The following is a 22,122-nucleotide window of genomic DNA, read 5'->3' as shown; positions in this document are numbered from 1 at the left end:
ACTTTTGTGAACAAAAATTTGAAGCATTTATCTTTCTATTAGATTTCTCCAGAAAGTGGAAACTATTTGTCAGTATTCTTTTCTTTATTTATTTATTTGGAGATGGAGTTTCACTCTTGTTGCCCAGGCTGGCGTGCAGTGGCACAATCTTGGCTAACTGCAACCTCCACTTCCCAGGTTCAAGTGATTCTTCTGCCTCAGCCTCCTGAGTAGCTGGGATTACAGACACATGCCAGCATACCTGGCTAATTTTTGTATTTTTAGTAGAGACGGGGTTTCACCATGTTGGCCAGGCTGGTCTCAAATTCCCAACCTCAGGTGATCTACCTGCCTTGGCCTCCCAAAGTACTGGGATTATAGGCATGAGCCACCACACCCAGCCATGAGTATTCTTAATTTATTGCAATATAGTTATTTGCATAAACTCAATAGAATCTGCTTTATTTTGTAATAGGACACAATTGGAGACACTGGATTTACCAAGGCTTTGACAGGAATATCGTATTTTCAGATATGCCCAGGCTGCTTTAAGGAATAGAGGTTAAGGCCAGGCATGGGCCCATGCCTGTAATCCCTTTGGGAGTCTGAGGCAGGACAATCACTTGAGATCAGGAGTTCAAGACCAGCCTGAGCAACATAATGAGACCACGTGTCTACTCAAAAAATAATTTAAGCTGGCATGATGGCTCATACCTATAATCCCAGCACTTTAGGAGGTCAAACAGGGTTATCACTGGAGCCCAGGAGTTTGAGACCAGCCTGGGCAACAAAATGAAATCTCATCTCTACGAAAAAATTTTTAAAAATAGCCGAGCATGGTAGTGCATGCCTATGGTCCCAGCTACTCAGGAGGCAGAGGTAGGAGGATCACTTGAGCCTGGGAGTTTGAGGTTGCAGTGAACCATGATCATGCTACTGCACTCCAGCCTGGGTGACAGAATGAGACCCTGTCTCAAAAAGAAAAATAAGTCTGTACGCAGTGGCTCATGCCTGTAATCCCAGCACTTTGGGAGGCCAAGGCAGGCAGATCACTTGAGATCAGGAGTGCAAGACCAGTATGGGCAACATGGTGAAACCCTGTCTCTATTAAAAATACAAAAATTAGCCAGGTGTGGTGGCAAGCGCCTGTAATCCCAGCTGCTCGGAGGCTGAGGCAGGAGAATCGCTTGAACCCTGGAGGTGGAGGTTGCAGTGAGCCGAAATCGCACCACTGCACTCCAGCCTGGGCGACAGAGCAAGACTCCATCTCAAAAAGAAAAGAAAAGAAAAGAAAAGAAAACTAATAATTTTTTAAATAATTTAAAAAATATTTTAAAGGAATAGAAGTTGACTTTATAGAGCTAATAAAACGTCTGGAAAGACTGGCATGGTAACTTATCTGTGCAGCTTCTTTACAAGTTTTCTGTCCTTGCAGCAAGAAAAGAATGTCACTTTCTAGCTAAGCACAGTGGCTAGTGCCTGTAATCCCAGCACTTTGGGAGGCCAGGGTGGGTGAGCCTAGGAGTTTGAGATCAGCCTGGCCAACATGGTGAAACCCTGTCTCTAAAAATACAGAACTTAGGAGTGTGGTTGTGCATGCCTGTAATTCCAGGTACTTGGGAGGCTGAGGCAGGAGAGTCGCTTGAACCCGGTAGGCAGAGGTTGCAGTGAGCCAAGATCGTTCCACTGCACTCCAGCCTGGTGACAGGAAAGATTGTCTCAAAAAAAAAAAAAAAAAAGTTCTAGCAAAGCCAATTTAAAAGAACCTATATGGCCAATCACCATTCTTGCTGCACTTTATGCAAATAATCAGGCCAAGTATATTAAGACTAAAACTTATTTTGCAAATTAATTGGTCCTGCTATGATTTATCCTTGCTGAAAATGGGAAACTAGAAGGAGAAAAGTTATGTTTTAGAAGAAAAATTATATTTTAGAAGGAAACTATAGTCCACCCACCATTTTATTCTAGCCCTGTTCATTGTTAGTGAGTTTTTGTTACTTGCCTATAATATGGACGAAATCATAAATTCTTTCCTGGCTACAAATCCCTATACTAACGTTTCCAAATTTTTCTTCCACTTTTCTGACTTGGACGCAATACAATCGATACTGTCTTTTTCCTGAGGCCCTCCAGGCTGAAGCTCATGTGTGGTGACATACAAACTGCAGGCAAGAAAAACCTGTCAGATTGCCAGCATCTACTTCCACTTTAACTGAAGATTCTTCAACTCTTACATCCAGACAACTCACCCGACTGCCCTCCAAACTCTAAGGAAACTGGTTTATAGATTGTACCAAACATTAACCTTTGTTTTTCTTCCGTTTGAAAGCCCATCTGCGATGCCATATTCTGATATGAGCAGCTTTTAGTGTGTGAAACTTCTAGTGAAGTTTCAGACAGGGTAATGTTGGGGCCAGAAAGCCAATACCACAAAATATGGCGTTTTGACATGCTGAGCTGAAGATGCCTCAAGGTCTTTCTGACCTTCCCCAACATGCACATATACTGTCTCACCCAAAGTCCCTATCTGCCTAACATCCAGACTTTCCAAAAGAAACAATTATTTTTTCTTCCCTTCCCTATAAGACCGAGACTGTAACCACACCTGAAGCAACCCCTTCACAAGATAATGTACAAGTTAATCTCTGTTCCCTGATCCATTTATTCTCCCTAGTAATGCCCTCAACGGAATTCCTCTTCTCCCTCTCACAACCTGTTTTGCCAGAATAGCATACAAGCTTCTGAATCACACTGCGGGATGGCCAATCACCCTATGATTCTCCCCATGTACGCGCATTAAATAAATGTGTATGCCTTTTCTCCAATTAATCTGCCTTTTGTGAGCTGATTCTTCAGTGAACCTTTGGAGGGCAGGGGGAGGTTTCTCTTGACCCCTAAAGCCTCAGTGTATCTGATTTACTCTGTGAGAAGGACCACTGAGTTGCAGGTAGAGTTCCTGACCCTCCAAATTAAAAAACAAACAAACAAACAAACAAACAAACAAAACGAGCTTTTTAGTCCAAGCCTCTCCAAGCAAAAAAAAACAGCCATCATTGAATAATCTTTCAAAATAGAATGTCCTATCAGAAATATACATTTGCTATAAAAATGAGCACTAGGCCATGCATTCCTTGGTTCCCACTGCCACCATCCTAGTTCAGGCCCCAATATTAGACTATCGCAACTGAGTCTTAACTACCTTTTCTCTGCCTCCAGTCCCTTCCATTAGTCCATTTCCCCTTGCCACCAGATTGCTGTTTCTGAAACACAGAGCTAATCATATCACTCTCTTGATTAAGAAAAACAGAAAAACAACTTCAGTGGCTCCTCACAGCCTACTGGATCAAGTACAAACTCCTTTGTCTAGTATTCAAGGTCCTCCATTAAATGGCCCCAAACTGCCTCCCAACACACACACACACTCTTCTTTCTCTAAATTTCAGTTTCCCTGAATGCTATTCTTAGAACACAGTGAACTTTCATGTCATCAAATATTTGCATGTGTTTTTCTCTCTAAAATGCCCTTTGGCCTGCCAGTCTTCTCTCTCTCTCTCTTTTTTTTTTTTTTTTTTTTTGAGACAGGTCTCACTCTGTCACCCAGGATGGAATGCAGTGGTGCCATCTCGGCTTCCTGGAACCTCTGCCTCCCAGATTCAAGTGATTCTCCCACCTCAGCCTCCCAAGTAGCTGAGAGTACAGGTATACGCCACCACGCCTGGCTAATTTTTTTTTTTTTTTTTTTTTAGCAGAGTCACGGTTTTGCCATGTTGGCCAGGCTGGTCTTGAACTCTTGCCCTCAAGTGATCCGCCAGCCTCAGCCTCTCAAAGTGTTGGGATTACAGTGAGTCACTGTGCCTGGCCCAAGTCTTGTCTTTTTAAGACCCAGTTTAGGCTGGGCACTAATACAAAAATTAGCCGGGCATGGTAGCCTGTGCCTGCAGTCCCAGTGACTCCGGAGACCGAGGCGGGGAGATAGCTTGAACCTGGGAGGTGGAGGTTGCAGTGAGCAGAGATCACGCCACTGCACTTCAGTCTGGGTGACAGAGTGAGACCTGTCTCAAAAAAAAAAAAAGACTCAGTTTATTTTACTGCAGTTTCAGAGTGAGAAAAAAAGAAAAAGAAAAAGATCCAGTTTAAATGTTCCTCCTAATGGTTAAACTCATGATGTCTGATCCACCTGGGTCCAATCCAGGATTACTTAATGGGTGACCTTGAGCAAGTTACCTAAACTCTCTTTCCTTTATTTTCCTTGTTTATATAATGTGGGAAATAATAGTAACTACTTCTTAGAGTTTTAGGTCATAAACCAAATAATACATGTGAAACATTGAGAACAATGCCGGGCATCTGATTAGAGCTCAATGAATGTTAGCTCTGATTTAAAATAATGATAAATTAATAATGAATAAAGAAATAATACATAAATGTCGTATTTCCTGAGAAGCTTTTCTTATTTCTCCAAAGAAATGTAATCATTTCTACCACAATACATTCATAGTTTATACTACTTACAACATTTACTTTCACATCTCTTCATACAATTTCTGGAAGATAGAATGTGTTCAAAAATTATTTGTTTAAAATGAGGTCATTTTTACTATTCAAGATTTTTTTTTGTTTGTTTGTTTGTTTTTGTTTTTAGAGATAAGGTCTCACTGTGTCAGCCAGGCTAGAACGCAGTGACATGATCATAGCTCACAGCGGCCTCAAGCTCCTGGGCTCAAGCAATCCTCCTACCCCAGCCTCCCAAACTGCTGAGCAGATGTATGCACCACACTGGATTTTTTTTTTTTTTTTTTTCTAGAGACAGGGTCTCACTATGTTGACCAGGCTAGTCTCAATCCTCTGGCCCCAAGTGATCCTCCTGTCTTGGCCTCCCAAAGTGTTGGAATTACAAGCATGAGTCACCATGCCTGGCCAAGTTTTTCTTTTTTGTTTTTTTTTTTTTTAATTTGAGAGGGAGTCTCGCTCTGTCACACCCCAGGCTGGAGTGCAGAGGTGCAATCTCAGCTCACTGCAACCTCTGACTCCCAAGTTCAAGTGATTCTTCTGCCTCAGCCTCCTGAGTAGCTGGGATTACAGGCACCTACCACCATGCCCAGATAATTTTTGTATTATTAGTAGAAACAGGGTTTTACCATGTTGGCCAGGCTGGTCACAAACTCTTGACCTCAAATGATCCACCCACCTCAGCCTCCCAAAGTGCTGCGATTACAGGTGTGAGCCACCGTGCCCGGCCTCTGGCCAAGTTGTTGTTTTTGTTTGTTTGTTTGTTTTTTTGAGACAGAGTCTTGCTCTGTCTCCCAGGCTGGAGTGCAGTGGCACGATCTTGGCTCACTGCAAGTTCCACCTCCCAGGTTCACGCCATTCTCCTGCCTCAGCCTCCAGAGTAGCTGGGACTACAGGCACCCACCACCAGGCCCAGCTCATTTTTTTGTATATTTTTAGTAGAGATGGGGTTTCATCGTGTTAGCCAGAATGGTCTCGATCTGCTGACCTCGTGATCCACCTGTCTTGGCCTCCCAAAGTGCTGGGATTACAGACGTGAGTCACCGCACCTGACCCTACCTCTGGCCAAGTTTTTTAAGCTCACCGCAACCTCTACCTCCTGGGTTCAAGCAATTCTCCTGCCTCAGCCTCCGAGTAGCTGGGATTACAGGCGCCTGTCACCATGCCCCGCTAATTTTTTGTATTTTTAGTAGAGACAGGGTTTCGCCATGTTGGTCAGGCTGGTCTGGAGCTCCTACTAGTTATGTGATCTTGGACAGGTGACAAAACCTGCAAAAGCCTCATTTTCCATATCTACAAAAAAAGGGATAAGATTACTTACCTGGCTGTCTGAGTCCAGTGGTGTTTACAACTAATGTCACAACCAGTTAGAGCTTTATTTGTTTTTTCTCCACTCCAGCTGCTTCATTTGACTAGCAAAAAAAAAAAAACAAAACAAAACTATGGCTGGGCATGGTGGCTCATACCTGCTATCCCAGCACTTTGGGAGGCCAAGGGGGACAGATCACTTGAGGCTAAGAGTTCAAGACCAGCCTGGTCAACATGTTAAACCCCACCTCTACTAAAAATACAAAAAGTAGCCCAGCATGGTGGTGCACACCTGTAGTCCCAGTGCTCAGGAAGCTGAGGCATGAGAATTGCTTGAACCAGAGAGGCAGAGGTTACAGTGAGCCTAGATTATGCCACTGCACTCCAGCCTGGGTGACAGTGGGAGACTCTGTCTCAGAAACAAAAACTATACACATATATAACTTTTTATATATTATATATATATAACTTTTCTTATAAGACAATTTAATCACAATTTTGTGTTCAATGGCACTCTCATGGTCTACACATAAAACCTAAAACACTTGGCTAGGCACAGGAGTCTCTGCACAACCTGGCCCTTGCCTAACTTTCCAGCGTCATCTCCCCCATTCTTTCTTGTACTTGCTACTTCAACAATTCTGAAATGATCACAATTTCCTAAACTTTCCAGGCTTTTGAGTCTGCATGTACTGTTCATTCTTCCTAAAGTGTCCTTCCCTTCACTTCTACTTACTCAGCTCGTTTTCATCCTCATTAAAATATTTATTGTGTCCAGTCATGGTGGCTCATGCCTGTAATCCCAGCACTTTGGGAGGCCGAGGCGAGTGGATCACGAGGTCAGGAGTTCGAGACCAGCCTGGCCTAGATGGTGAAACCCCATCTCTACTAAAACTACAAAAATTAGCCAGGCACAGTGGCGGGCACCTGTAATCCCAGCTACTTGGGAGGCTGAGGCAGGAGAATGGCTTGAACCCGGGAGGCAGAGGTTGGAGTGAGCCGAGATCACGCCACTGCACTCTAGCCTGGATGACAAAGTGAGACTCTGTCTCAAATAAATAAATTAATTAATTTAATTAAATGTTTATTGCAACTTTTTTTTTTTTTTTGAAACAGGGTCTCATTCTGTCACCCAGGCTGGAGTGCAGTGGCCTGATCTTGGTTCACTGCAACCTCTGCCTCCCAGTCTCAAGCAATCCTCCCACCTCAGCCTTCTAAGTAGCTGGGACTATAGATGTACACTACCACGCCCAGCTAGCTTTTGTATATTTTGTAGAGATGGGGTTTCACCATCTTGTCCAGGCTGCTCTCAAATTCCTGGTCCACCTGCCTCAGCCTCCCAAAGTGCTGGGATTACAGGAATGCGCCACCACACCCGGCCTGCGTACCTAATTATACAAATTCTATGTTCCTCTGGTCATCCAACAAATGTCTGCATGCCATCAGAAGTAGCCCAACCTACTTCAACTAGTATTCACTGAAACGAAAAATCAGAGCTATAAAGGCCCTTAGAGTTCACCTGACCTAGCCTAACACTGCTGAAGTTGGGAAAATACTCCTAGAGAGGAGACGCTGACCCAAAGTCATGGAGTGTTTCCGTCATCCACTGCTGTGTAACAAACTACTCCAGAGCTTAGTGGCTTCACCAACAACCGTTTTATTATTGCTCATAATTGTGCGGGTCAGGTCTTCAGTCAGGGCTCGGCAGATCACGTCTGCTGTTCCACATGAAGTCAACTGGGGTCACTCGATGGTATTCACTCACATGCCTTGAACCTTCACTCACATTCCTTAAGCCTTGGCAGGAATGGCTGGAAAGCTGGCTTCATTTAGGCCCCTCTATCTCTCTGTGTAGTTTTAATGTGATCTCTCCAGTCAAGTATGTGGTGGGCTCCAAGAGACAGTGTTCCCAAGAGGCAGGAAATAGTGGTTACCAGTCTAAATTTTCTGGGCTTGGAAGGTAGCACAGTGTCACTTCTGCAGTATTCTATTGGTCAAAGCAATCACAGAGGCCACCCAGACTCAAGAGGAGGCACTCTTTGATACTCTCACCCACCTGTCAATGGTAAGAGTATCAAAGAATTTACAACCATCTTTAATCTGTAATAGTCAGCCCTCGGGCCACAAATTATTTACATTCCTCGCACATGCAAAATATATTCACATCTTCAAAGGACCTACCCAGCAAAATTCAGCACATTACAGCATCAGACTCAGGATCAAGGTTCATGATCTCATCATCTGAATAAGTTCCAGATGTGGAGGTGGGCTCCTCAGATGTAGTTCCTAGGGTGTAGCTCCTTAAGTATTGTTCTTTTCAACCTGAAGACTTGTGAACTAAAGACATAAGTTATCTGCTATCTGCTCCTTACATAACCAGCTATAATGGTGACAGAGGCATAAGAACAGCAATAGACACTTCTGTTCAAAAGAGGTGGTAGCCTGGCATGGTAGCTCATGCCTGTAATCCCAAGACTTTTTTTTTTTTTTTTTTGAAATGGAGTCTTTCTCTGTCACCCAGGTTGGAGTGCAGTGGTGAGATCTTGGCTCACTGCAACCTCCACCTCCTGGGTTCAAGCGATTCTCCTGCCTCAGCCTCCCAAGTAGCTGGGATTACAGGCACCTGTCACCAGGCTCTGCTAATTTTTTGCATTTTTAGTAGAGATGGAGTTTCGCCATGTTGGTCAGGCTGGTCTGGAACTCCTGACCTCAGGTGATCTACCCACCTCAGCCTCCCAAAGTGCTGGGATTACAGGCGTGAGCCACCACACCCGGCCTGTAATCCCAACACTTTGGGAGGCTGAGGAGGGAAGATCCCTTGAGCCTAGGAGTTTGAGACCAGCCTAGGTAACATAGGGAGACTCCATCTCTACAAAAAAAAAAAAATTAGGCCGGGCTCAGTGGCTCACGCCTGTAATCCTAGCACTTTGGGAGGCTGAGGCGGGCGGATCACGAAGTCAGGAGATGGAGACCATCCTGGCTAACACAGTGAAACCCCGTCTCTACTAAAAATACAAAAAATTAGCCAGGAGTGGTGGCATGCACCTGTAGTTCCAGCTACTCGGGAGGCTAAGGCAGGATAATCCCTTGAACCCGGGAGGTGGAGGTTGCAGTGAGCCAAGATTGCGCCACTGCACTCCAGCCTGGGCGACAGAGCAAAACTCCATCTCAAAAACAAAAAGAAAAAAATTAGCTGGGCATAGTGTCACGTATCTGTGGTCCCAGCTACTTGGGGCGGAGGTGGGGTGCACAGCAGGAGGATCGCTTAAGCCCAGGAAATCAAGGCTGTAGTGGGTTGTGACTGTGCCACTGTGCCCCAGACTAGGTGACAGAACAAGACCCTGTCTCAAAAAACAAAAACAATAAACAAAAGAGGTGGTGGTGGGGAACAAAAGCACATAGCAGTCACTGACGCATAGAAATTCTGAAATCCAGCTAGGCATATTTTGCCAGTTCTGCTCCCTACAGATGATTCTCTGTGAATTTTGATTCTGCCCTCTGAGTCATCCTTCCTTTTCCATAAGAAATAGCCCATTTTTGTAGCTGAGCAGTTTTCTTAGTCTGCTTTCTTTCTTTTTTTTTTTTTTTTTTTGAGACGGAGTCTCGCTGTGTCTCCCAGGCTGGAGTGCAGTGGCGCGATCTCGGCTCACTGCAAGCTCCGCCTCCCGGGTTCACGCCATTCTCCCGCCTCAGCCTCCGAGTAGCTGGGACTACAGGCGCCCGCCACCGCGCCCGGCTAATTTTTTGTATTTTTAGTAGAGACGAGGTTTCACCGTGTTAGCCAGGATGGTCTTGATCTCCTGACCTCGTGATCCGCCCGTCTCGGCCTCCCAAAGTGCTGGGATTGCAGGCTTGAGCCACCGCGCCCGGCCTCTTAGTCTGCTTTCTGCCCTACCAGGCGGGGCGGGGGAAAAGAGGGGATCTAAAGACCTCTTCATTTTGTACTATCTCAGTAGGTTTCAGGCCAAGCTAATGTAATCTTTCTAAAATTTGGGGAGTTTCCCATATGTCAAGTTATACTTCACTCCATTAGCAAAGCACCACACCCACAAATCTCTTTCAAATAGCCTTTCTCTACCTTGGGCCTCCTGTAAAGCTGCTGTGGCACCACAGCAGTAAGACTGAGAAACTCAATTGTTTAGCACAGAAGGTCTATAAGGCACAAAATTAAGTTCCTTAGAATTTTTTCCTTGGAAATGATTTTGAAAGTATCTATGAGACACTGCCTTAAATCTTTCTGATCTCTTAACAAAAGGTTTTACATTGTGTGCTTGACTTGTCTTTGCCCTGTGATATCATTTTACTGGCAACACCATGGTCTTAATTGTTACCCTAAGGCCATTTCTTCCTTTTTTTTTTTTTTTTTTTCTAAGACAGAGCATCTCAATCTGTCATCCAGGCTGGAGTGCAGTAGCGCAACCTCGGCTCACTGCAACCTCCGACATCAGGGTTCAAGCAATTCTCATACCTCAGCCTCCCGGGTCGCTGGGACTACAGGCGCACACCACCACACTCGGCTAATTTTTTGTATTTTAGTAGAGACGGGTTTCATCAGGTTGCCCAGGTTGGTCTCAAACTCCTGGCCTAAGATCCACCCGCCTCAGCCTCCCAAAGTGCTAGGATTACAGGTGGCCACCGTGCCCAGCTCCTTTGAGATTCTTATTCGAACTAGAAATACTACCCTGGGTCCTTCTCATATCTCATCATAGCCAACTAGGAAGAGACAGCTGACACTGTACTTTCTGCCTGGAACCTCCCCAGCCAGATCCATAATTTCATTAGGTACCTTTCTATTTTCCATGTTACCTCAAGGGACAGCATTGCCAAACTTTCCTCCAGCTTCCAGTAACAAGTCCTCACCAACAATATCCTCTAGGCCTTTCCAGCATGCAGTAATAGACTCCTCGAGACCCTTCAAATCTCCACCCATTGCTCAGTCCCAAAGCCAATGTCATATATTTTGGGTTGTTATGAAGCCGCCATTGCAAAATTGTAACTGAGACATTGACGGAGATCTGACCTAATCAACTCCACCTTGCTTCTAACCTTTAAGCAAGATGGAGTTCGTTAGGTCAGATCTCCAAGTTATTCATTCCTGGGCATAGGCTGAACTAACTTTGGGAGCAACTTAGTTTATAGTTTTGTTTTGTTTGAGACAGAGTCTCGCTCTGTCACTCAGGCTGGAGTGCAGTGGCGCAGTCTCACGTCACTGCAACCTTTGCCTCCAAGGTTCAAGCAATTCTCCCTGCCTTAGCCTCCCAAGTAGCTGGGATTACAGCTGCCCGCCACCATGCCTGGCTAATTTTTGTCTTTTTAGTAGAGGCGGGGTTTCACCATGTTGGCCAGGCTGGTCTCAAACTCCTGACCTCAAGTAATCCACCCACCTCAGCCTCCCAAAGTGCTGGGATTACAGGCATAAGCCACTGCGCCTGACCATAGTTTACAGTTTAAAACGAAGATGATAACAGCCCTTTCCCAAAACAAACCTCCTTCTTGTCTGGGGACTAGAATGCCTTTGTAAAACTAACAGATTAACGACAAGATGAGAAATTATGGTTTTGGAGTCCTGCAGCTGGAGGCTACAAGATTCTCACCCTCCCTAAACTGTTCCTAAGATCAGTGCTTGAGATATTTTGCAGACCCTGCACTTGATGGATCAGCTGACACCACCTGGATCAATAAAATGGCTCATCTGATCTTGTGGCCCCTACCCAGGAACTGACTCAGCTCAAGAAGACAGCTTTACTCCCTATGATTTCATCTCTGACCAAACCAATCAGCACTCCCGGCTCACTGGTTTCCCCCCAGCCACCAAGTTGTTCTTAAAAACCGATCCCTGAATGCCTGGGGAGACTGATTTGAGTAATAATAAAACTTCAGTCTTCTGCACAGCCGACTCTGTGTGAATTACTCTTTCTCTATTGCAGTTCCCCTGTCTTGATAAATTGGCTCTGTTTAGGCAGTAGGCAAGGTAAACCCATTGGGTGGTTATAGTTATAGAAGCACCCCATTTCCAGGTATCAAATTCTGTTCCAGTTATCAGTTGTTGTATAACAAACTATTCCCAAACTTAGCTGCTTTTTTTAAAAAAATGCATTATTTCTCTTGATTCTGTGGGCCAATATTAGGGGTGAGGCTTGGATTGCCGATTCTTCTTCCCCACCGGGAATTAACAGGGGTCAGTTGATGGTATTTGGCTAGCAGTTGGGACAGTCCGGAGGTTCCAAGACTGCTCCACTTCCATGATTGACATATTGGCAAGGACAATTGAAAGGCTGACTCAGCAGGGCACTTCACCCTCTCATAAAGGCTAGGCTCAGCCAGGTCCTTCTAGTCTCAATGCCTATCTATGAGGTCTCTCCAAAAGAAATGTCAGATATCTTACTTGACACCTAAGGACCTCAAGAAGCAGGGTTCCAGGAAATAGGACGTGGAAGCTTTTAGTCTTTTAAGATCTGGGCTTGGAAACTGAAACAGCATTATTTCTACCATATTTTATTCATCAAAGCAGTTATAGAGTCTACTCAGATTCAAGAGGAAAGGATAACTAGCTGGGATAGCCCCAGTCTAATAAGGTAAGTAGATATCTTCAAAGATAATGCTAGATGCTAATAGAGAGGTGTACCAAATGCTGGCAGAACACAGGACTAGGAAATATCTATAGTGGGGAAAGGGGAGGATCAGGGTGGGCTTCCCAGAGAAATGACTATAGTGTTGAGTTTTAAAAGATGAAGAACACTGGGTGTGGTGGCTAATGCCTGTAATCCCAGCACTTTGGGAGGCCGAGGCAGCCAGATCACTTGAGCTCAGGAGTTTGAGACCAGCCTGGCTAACATAGCAAAACCCTGTCTTTACAAAAATACAGAAGTTGCCCAGTGTTCTGTTACCTATTGTTCAAACACTAAGCAAATCATTCTGCTTCTCTGTACTTTACTCTCTCTGAAAGCTCCAAGGACTGTCCCTTCCCATCTTGGAATACAGGGCTCCATTTGTCAAAAATAAGCTTGACAAACATAATATTCTGTCCATAACTTTGCCCTCATTTTTCTAATTTTTTCATTGCACAGTTTTGAAACAATAATATTAACGAGAAAGAGAGAGAAGAACATTGCTGACAATCCTCTCCTATTGAACCATTTTGATTTTTCTGTATTACCTTGGTGACCATTGTCTCCAAGTTCCAAAATTCGAGTCTCTGTCAACATGTCATTTTTTCATTGTTTTAATGAGAGAACACATTTCATTGTATTTTCTGTATTTTAACTAAATATTTTATCCCAATAAAGTTTTACGTTTCATTCATGCATATAGCCAACAACTATACACTTCCTACAATGTGCTAGACTTTTTTTTTTTTTTTTTTTTTTTTTTTTTTTTTTTTGAGACAGGGTCTATAGAAGCTCATCATTAACAGAAAAAATAAAATAAAGAGACAGGGTCTCTCTCTGTTGCCCAGGCTGGAGTGCAGTGGAGTGATCACGGCTCACTGTAGCCTCAATCTCTCAGGTTCAAACTCTAGGGCTCAAACAATCCACCTGTTTCAGCCTCCAGAGTGGCTGGGACCACAAGCATGTGCCACCACGTTCCACTAGTTTTTTTTTATTATTATTATTTATAGAGACATGGTCTCCCAGGCTGGTCTCCAATTCCTGGACTCAAGCTCTCCTTCTGGTGTGGCCTCCTAAAGTGCTGGGATTATAGGCGTGAGTCACTGTGCCCGGCCTCTTTTTTTTTTTTTTGGAGCTAGAATCTCACTCTGTTGCCCAGGCTGGAGTGCAAGATCATTGTTCACTGCAGCCTTGAACTCCTGGGCTCACGAGATTCTCCTCCTTCAGTCTTCTGAGTAGCTGGGATTACTGGTGTGAGCCACTGTGCCCAGCTTAGACTATTTTAGATGCTGAGGATTGCTAGTAGTGAATAAGAGAAGTCCCTTACCCTGTAAGCTTAATTCCAGTAGAAGAGACATGCAATGAACAATTCATATATAGTAAAATGTCAGATATTATCAAGAAAAACAAAGCAAGGTAAGAGAATAGAGACTGACGTTGTGAAGTATGACCATTTCAGAAAATAACCTCATGGAATGAATATATGATTACTGTACTTAATCACTTCTCTATGATTGAATAGATTGCTGTTTCTGAGATTGTCTTCAGTGAACATCTATATATATAATTATACATATTTTTCCTTATTTTATTTTTATTTTATAAATTTGAAATTTTATCCCATGTAGGAAGCTGAAGATGAAAAACAATTAAAATTTGTCCCCAGGAAGAGGACTACAGGCAGTTTTAGCTCCTGGTTTTTACTGTAGAATATTGTAATCACCATAATTAATATTTTAGATGTCTAAATGTTACCAAGAATTTAGATATGTTCTCTGTGTAGTTTTCCAGTGTATCATGACATTTCTCTCTACTATGCCTTCACCCAAGCTCTTCTCCCTCCTTGAGTCATCTGTCTACAGTCAGTCCCACCCCACCCAACTGCTCTTCCTCCTCCTCCTCATACAAAACTTGAGTGTCATCTCCTTCAAGAAGACTTTTTAACTCCTCTAGACCAATGTTTCTCAAACTTTTTTTTTTTTTTTTTAAGATGGAGTCTCGCCCAGGCTGGAGTGCAGTGGTGTGATCTTGACTCACTGCAACCTTTGCCTCCCAGGTTCAAGTGACTCTCCTGCCTCAGCCTCCTGAGGAGCTGGGATTACAGGCGCATGCCACCATGCCCGGCTGATTTTTGTATTTTAGTAGAGATGGGGTTTCACCATGTTAGCCAGGCTGGTCTCGAATTCCTGACCTCAAGTGATCCACCCTCCTCGGCCTTCCAAAGTGCTGGGATTACAGGCGTGAGCCACCGCGGCTGGAACTTTTCTTTTTTTTGAGACAGAATCTCACTCTGTAGCCCAGACTGGAGTGCAGTGTCACAATCTCAGCTCACTGCAACCTCCATCTCCCAGGTTCAAGTGATTCTCATGCCTCAGCCTCCCAAGTAGCTGAGACCACAGGCAAGCCCCACCATGCCCAGCTAATTTTTGTATTTTTGCCAGGCTGGTCTCGAACTCCTGGCCTCAACTGATCCTCCTGCCTCAGCCTCTTAAAGTGCTGGGATTACAGGCACGAGCCACCATGCCTGGCCTTTTTTTTTTTTTTTTTTTTTTTTTTAAGACAGGATCTCATTCTGTCAGGCTGGAGTGCAGTGGCCCCATCATAGTTCACTGCAGCCTTGACCAACTGGACTCAAGCTCAACTCCCAGTGTGTTGAGATTACAGGCGTGAACCACCATGCTTAGCCTCTGAAACCTTACAAATCATACAAAATCACCTGAGGTGCATACAAATCACCTGAGGATCATGGTAAAATGTATATTCTCATTTAGTCAGTCTCAGGTGGGGCCTGAGAGTTTGCATTTCTAACAAGCTCACAGGATGTTCAAATTAGTGCTGATCAACGGAGCATCCTTTGAGTAAGAAGGCCTTAGAACAGCAACTCTCAAACTTTCCATTTTTGGATTAAAAAGTATTGAGTTCCTTCTTTTCCCATATGCAAAAGAAGAAAAGAATAAGAAAATGTTTTCATAGAGAAACAAAAAAGAAAAATATTGAGAGGCCAGGCTTGGTAGCTCACACCTGTAATCCCAGCCCTTTGGAAGGCTGAGGCATGAGGATCACTTGAGCCTAGAAGTTCAAGACCAGCCTGGGCAATATAGTGAGACCCTGTCTCTACAAAAAAAATAGCTGGGCATGGTGGCATGTGCCTGTAGTCTCAGCTACTCAGGAGTCTGAGGCAGGAGGATAGCTTGAGCCAGGAGGTCAAGGCTGCAGTGAACTGTGATCATGCCACTGTACCCCAGCCTGGGTGACAGAGCCAGCTCAAGCCCCTACCTGTAAAACAAATAAATAAAATATATCAATATTTATCATATTAGAAATCAAAATTGAGAAATATAAAAAAAATTTAATTTGTTTAAAAGTAATAAATTAGCCCATTAAATGTTAAGATAAATAACATGTTTGTGAAAAATAACTGTATTTTCCAAAACAAACAAAAAAAGTTCTACATTTCTGCAATATCACTTTAATATCTGGTTCATTTTCCTGGAGAAATAAGCCAGTAAAAAATAAATAATAATAGTCCAGGTGTGGTAGCTCCCACCGGTAATCCCAGCACTTTGGGAGACCAAGGTGGGCAGATCACTTGAGGTCAGGAGTTCGAGACCAGCCTGGCCAACATGATGAAACCCCGTCTCTACTAAAAATACAAAAATTAGAATTAGCCAGGCGTGGTGGCGCACGCCTGTAATCCCAGCTATTTAGGGGGGTGAGGCAGAAGAATTGCTTGAACCCTGGAGGCAGAGGTTGCAGTGAGCCAAGATTGCACCCTGCACTCCAGCCTGGGCAACAGAGCAAGACCCTGTCTCAGAAAAAAAAAAAAAAGAAAGCAAAAGAAAAGAAAAGAAAATATACATGTTTATACAATATCTGGCTCAAAAGAAGATACTGGATTCTCATAATCTGTTTCTGCATTATAATCTCCTGCAATAGTCTTGGGTAGAATATTCCATTTTATTATTATTATGATTATTATTATTATTATTTGAGACGAGTTTCGCTCTGTCACCCAGGCTGGAGTGCAATGGCACAATCTTGGCTCACTGCAACCTCTGCCTCCCAGATTCAAGCAATTCTGCTGCCTCAGCCTCCCGAGTATCTGGGATTACAGGCGCCCACCACTACACCCTGCTAATTTATTGTATTTTAGTAGAGACGGGATTTCATCATGTTGCCCAGGCTGGTGTCGAACTCCTGAGCTCAGGCAATCTACCTGCCTCGGCCTCCCAAAGTGCTGGGATTACAGGTGTGAGCCACCACGCCCGGCCCCAATATTCCATTTTAAATTATATTTTATAATTAGGCAACCCCCTTTGGGTCCCCTCCCATTGTATGGTACCTCTGTTTTCACTCTGTTAAATCTTGCAACTGCATACTTTTCTGGTCCATGTTTGTTACTGCTCGAGCTGAGCTTTCACTCGCCGTTCACCACTGCTATTCCCCACCATCCCAGACCCACCGTTGACTTCCACCCCTCTGGATCTGGCAGGGTGTCCGCTGCATTTCTGATCCAGCAGGGCACCCACTGCCACTCCCAATCCGGCTAAAGGCTCGCCATTGTTCCTGCACGGCTAAGTCCCGGCTTCATCCTAATTGAGCTGAACACTAGTTGCTGGGTTCCAAGGTTCTCTTCCATGACCCCCAGCTTCCAACAGAACTATAACACTCACTGCATGGCCCAAGGTTCCATTCCTTGGATCCGTGAGGCCAAGAACCCCAGGTCAGAGAACAAAAGGCCTGCCCCCATCTTGGGAGCGGCCCGCCACATCTTGGGAGCTCTAAGAACAAAGACCTGCCGGTAACATCTGGTGGCCCGAATGGGGATTCTCCAAAGCAGTGAGTAATGTCGGACCACTTTCACTTGCTATTCTGTCCTATCCTTCCTTAGAATTGGAGGAAAATACCGGGCACCTGTCGGTCAGTTAAAAATGATTAGCGTGGCTGCCGGACTTAAGACTCAGGTGTGAGGCTTCCTGGGAAAAGGCTTTCTAACAACCCCCAATCCTTCTGGGTTGGGAGCATTGGTCTGCCTGGAACCAGCCTCCACTTTCTCAATTTTCCTGGGGAAGCCAAGGGTTGACTAGAGGCAGAAAGCTGTCATCCTGAATTCCTGGCATTAGCCGGTTGAGATCATGGTGCAGCCGGAAGTCGCTACTCAATAGTTGCCCATGCATGCACTCCTACCTTTCCTTCTGACCCATACCTCCTGGGTCCCAACCATGACTTTCTTGAAAGTGTAGCCCCAAAATTCTCCTTACCTCTGAATCTACTTCCTCCGATCCCTGCCTCCTAGGCACTAATGCTTCAGACTTTCACTTCCTCTCCCAAGTATTAGAGCAGGTTCTGGCTCCAAAGGGATCTAAGGAAGCTTTACGCTATGTCCCTAGGCCTCTAGGCTATGAACCCAGGGAGTCTTGTCAGTGGTGTCCCTGCCAATTTAGGTATACAGCTCTCTACACGGGCTATGTCGGACCCATTCCCCAATACCCTTGCGAGGGCCTTAGAACTGATAACCCAGTACTTTAACCACTGGAACTGGGTCTACAACAACATAATAGATCAGGATGAAAGCAAATTGAGTAAATTAAAGGGAGGCGCATATTCCTATAGTGGCAAATGGGAGCAATAAGCGAACATCCTTCCCCTCTGTTCCCAAAATCCATCTACAAAGAAAGAGAGGCAGAGAGAGATAGAAAGATAGAAGTAGTAAAGAAAAAAACAGTGTGCCCTATTCCTTTAAAAGCCAGGGTAAATTTAAAACCTATAATTGATAATTGAAGGTCTTCTCCGTGACGCCAATACTACCTTGTTGACAGTGTAAACAAGGGCGTAGCCCGAAAACACTGAAGCCGCTGACAACCAGTAGCCTTCCTATCAAAAATCCTTAACCCAGGTACCCTCGGATGGGCCAAATGCATTCAACTAGTAGCGGCAACTGCTTTGCTGAAAGTAGAAAAATAACCTTTAGAGGAAACCTCATTGTGAGCACACCTCAACTGTTCAGAACTGTATGTATATAAATATATAAATATATATACAGACTCTTAAGTATGCTTACCTAGTCCTCCATGCCCATGCAGCAATATGGAGAGAAAAGGAATTCCTAACTTCCAAGGGAAGTTGATCTGACATGGAGAGATACAATGTTACTGCTAGATCAGACACTAACCCCAAATGAGAGAAGTGCCACCATAACTGCAGCCTGAGAGTTTGGCGATTTCTGGTATCTCAGTCAGGTCAATGATAGGATGACAACAGAGGAAAAAGAACAATTCCCCACAGGCTAGCAGGCAGTTCCCAGTGTAGACCCTCATTGAGACACAGAATCAGAACATGGAAATTGGTGCCGCAGACATTTGCTAACTTGTATGCTAGAAGGACTAAGGAAAACTAGGAAGAAGCCTCTAAATTATTCAATGATGTCCACTATAACACAGGGAAAGGAAGAAAATCCTACTGCCTTTCTGGAGAGACTAAGGGAGGCATTGAGGAAGCATACCTCCCTGTCACCTGACTCCACTGATGGCCAACTAATCTTAAACAATAAGTTTATCACTCAGTCAGCTACAGATATTAGGAAAAAAAAAGTCAAAAGTCCGCCTTAGGCCCGGAGCAAAACTTAGAAACCCTGTTGAACTTGGCAACCTCGGTGTTTTATAATAGAGATCAGGAGGAGCAGGTGGAACGGGACAAACGGGATTTAAAAAAGGCTACCGCTTTAGTCATGGTGCTCAGGAAAGTGGACTTTGGAGGCTCTGGAACAGGGAAAGTCTGGGCAAATCGAATGCCTAATAGGGCTTGCTTCCAATGCAGTCTACAAGGACACTTTAAAAAAGACTGTCTGAATAGAAATAAGCTCCCCCCCATCCATGCCCCTTATGTCAAGGGAATCACTGGAAGGCCCACCGCCCCAGGGGATGAAGGTCCTCTGAGTCAGAAGCCACTAACCAGATGATCCAGCAGCAGGACTGAGGGTGCCCGGGGCAAGCACCAGCCCATGCCATCACCCTCACAGAGCCCCAGGTATGCTTGACCATTGAGGGCCAGGAGGTTAACTGTCTCCTGGACACTGATGCAGCCTTCTCAGTCTTACTCTCCTGTCCCGGACAACTGTCCTCCAGATCTGTCACTATCTGAGGGGTCCTAGGACAGCCAGTCACTAGATACTTCTCCCAGCCACTAAGTTGTGACTGGGGAACTTTACTCTTTTCACATGCCTTTCTAATTATGCCTGAAAGCCCCATTCCTTTGTTAGGGAGAGACAGCCTAGCAAAAGCAGGGGCCATTATACACTAGAATTAGAAGAAGGAAAAAGGATAAATATATATACAGACTCTAAGTCTGCTTACCTAGTTCTCCATGCCCACGCAGCAATATGGAGAGAAAGGGAATTCCTAACTTCCGAGGGAACACCTATCAAACATCAGGAAGCCATTAGGAGATTATTATTGGCAGTACAGAAACCTAAAGGGGTGGCAGTCTTACACTGCCGGGTCATCAGAAAGGAAAGGAAAGGGAAATAGAAGGGAACCGCCAAATGGATATTGAAGCCGAAAGAGCCGCAAGGCGGGACCCTCCATTAGAAATGCTTATAGAAGAACCCCTAGTATGGGGTAATCCCCTCCAGGCAACAAGCCCCAGTACTCAGCAGGAGAAATAGAATGGGGAACCTCACGAGGACATAGTTTCCTCCCCTCAGGATGGCTAGCCACCGAAGAAGGAAAAATACTTTTGCCTGCAGCTAACCAACGGAAATTACTTAAAATCCTTCACCAAACCGTTCACTTTTGCATTGATAGCACCCATCAGATGTCCAAATTATTATTTACTGGACCAAGCCTTTTCAAAACTATCAAGCAGATAGTCAGGGCCTGTGAATGTGCCAAAGAAATAATCCCCTGCACTTCAGGCCATACATTTCAATCCCTATATCTTTAACCTCCTTGTTAAGTTTGTCTCTTCTAGAATCAAAGCTGTAAAACTACAACTGGTTCTTCAAATGGAGCCCCAAATGCAGTCCATGACTAAGATTCTACTGCGGACCCCTGGACCAGCCTGCTAGCCCGTACTCCAGTGTTAATGACATTGAAGGCACCCCTACCAAGGAAATCTCAACTGCATGACCCATACTACACCCAGTTCAGCAGGAAGCAGTTAGAGCAGTCGTCGGCCAACCTCCCCAACAGCACTTGGGTTTTCCTGTTGAGAGGGGGGACTGAGAGACGGGACTAGCTGAATTTCCTAGGCCGACTAGGAATTCCTAAGCCTAGCTGGGAAAGGTGATTGCACCTACCTTTAAACACGGGGCTTGTAACTCAGCTCACACTCAACCAATCAGGTAGTAAAGAGGGCTCACTAGAATACAAATTAGGCTAAAGCAGGAGGTAAAGAAATAGTCAAATCATATATCGCCTGAGAGCACGGGGGAGGGACAATGATTGGGATATAAACCCAGTCTTTCGAGCAGGGAGTGGCAACCCCCTTTGGGTCCCTTCCCATTGTATGGGAGCTGTTTTCACTCTGTTAAATCTTGCAACTGCAAAAATAATAATAATAAACAAATTATATTTTATAATTAAGTCACACTCTTTGGTCTAAGGACACTTCCGAAAGGCTCCTTTCCAAAACCAGGTTAGGAAGAAGATCACTGAATAGCTACTTCCTTATATGTGAATACACATTTATGCCAAAGGCATTCAAGATAAGCCATCTCCCATTCCCTTTACCTGTGAATAGCCTTGTGACATCAGGCAAGTTACTTAATCTCTTTGAAGCCATATTTGTATTTCTGTAAAAGATGACTATCACTGTACCTTCCAGGTCTCTTTATTTGTCCAGTTCTGTCTAATAAAGGTCAGTTATGATTATACACACTAACAACTGTGGCTGGGTGAGGTAGCTCACGCCTGTAATCCCAGCACTTTGGGAGGCTGGGATTGCAGGTGTGAGCCACCACACCTGGCTCTACACAAATTTTAAAAATTAGCCAGGTGTGGTGGTGCACACCTGTGGTCCCAGCCACCTGGGAGGCAGATGTGGGAGGATAGCTTGAGCCCAGGAGTTCAATGTTGCAGTGAGCTATGATCTTTCCACTGCACTCCAGCCTGGGTGATGGAGGGAGACCCTGTCTCTAAAAATAAATAAATAAATAAATAAATAAATAATTGTGTTAAAATATTCATGTACGATTAGCAGTAGACATACATAATATAATAATAGATCCCATTTTTTTTAATCATTGCATATATTCCAACTGAATGAAATCAGAGACAGCCTCATGAAGAAGGTGGTATTTCAGGATAATTTTTTTTTCATGTCAGACCCATAATGTGCTGACGTCGTAACAAGGTTCCAGGGTGGCACATCTCACACATGCACGTGAATACCCAGTCATCACGCTTATGAATTACAAAAGAATCTCAAAATCTTAAAAGATGCTTGATTTCAACAGAAGGTAACAGCATGGCAAAAGTTAGAGGATAGAGGTGGAAAGGCATACTGAAAGTCAAGGCTATGGAAAGCACTGTGATGCGGCTAGAATGTAGGATGCCAGGTTGGACTTGGAGTCACTTGGTTAAGTGTAGACAATCAACAAAACAATCAAGTCCTGTTACATTTGCTGATTTCCAAGGTATAAATACTCTCACCATGGGCAATTTCAAGCTACCAATCTGGCATCACTAAACACAGAATTAGGGAGAGATGTTCAGCG

At 44.4% G+C, this 22,122-nt stretch overlaps 1 non-coding gene across 1 annotated transcript; it reads right to left on the bottom strand.

Moving 5' to 3' along the window:
• Positions 1-21,724: 21,724 nt before the first annotated feature.
• Positions 21,725-21,828, bottom strand: LOC123571189 (small nucleolar RNA U13). Its single transcript, XR_006695367.1, has one exon. It is a non-coding gene; the product is annotated as a small nucleolar RNA U13 (small nucleolar RNA).
• Positions 21,829-22,122: the final 294 nt, after the last annotated feature.

Source organism: Macaca fascicularis, chromosome 1 (assembly GCF_037993035.2).
Source record: "Macaca fascicularis isolate 582-1 chromosome 1, T2T-MFA8v1.1".
NCBI lineage: Eukaryota > Metazoa > Chordata > Mammalia > Primates > Cercopithecidae > Macaca > Macaca fascicularis.
This window is presented reverse-complemented; position numbering and strand designations above follow the sequence as displayed.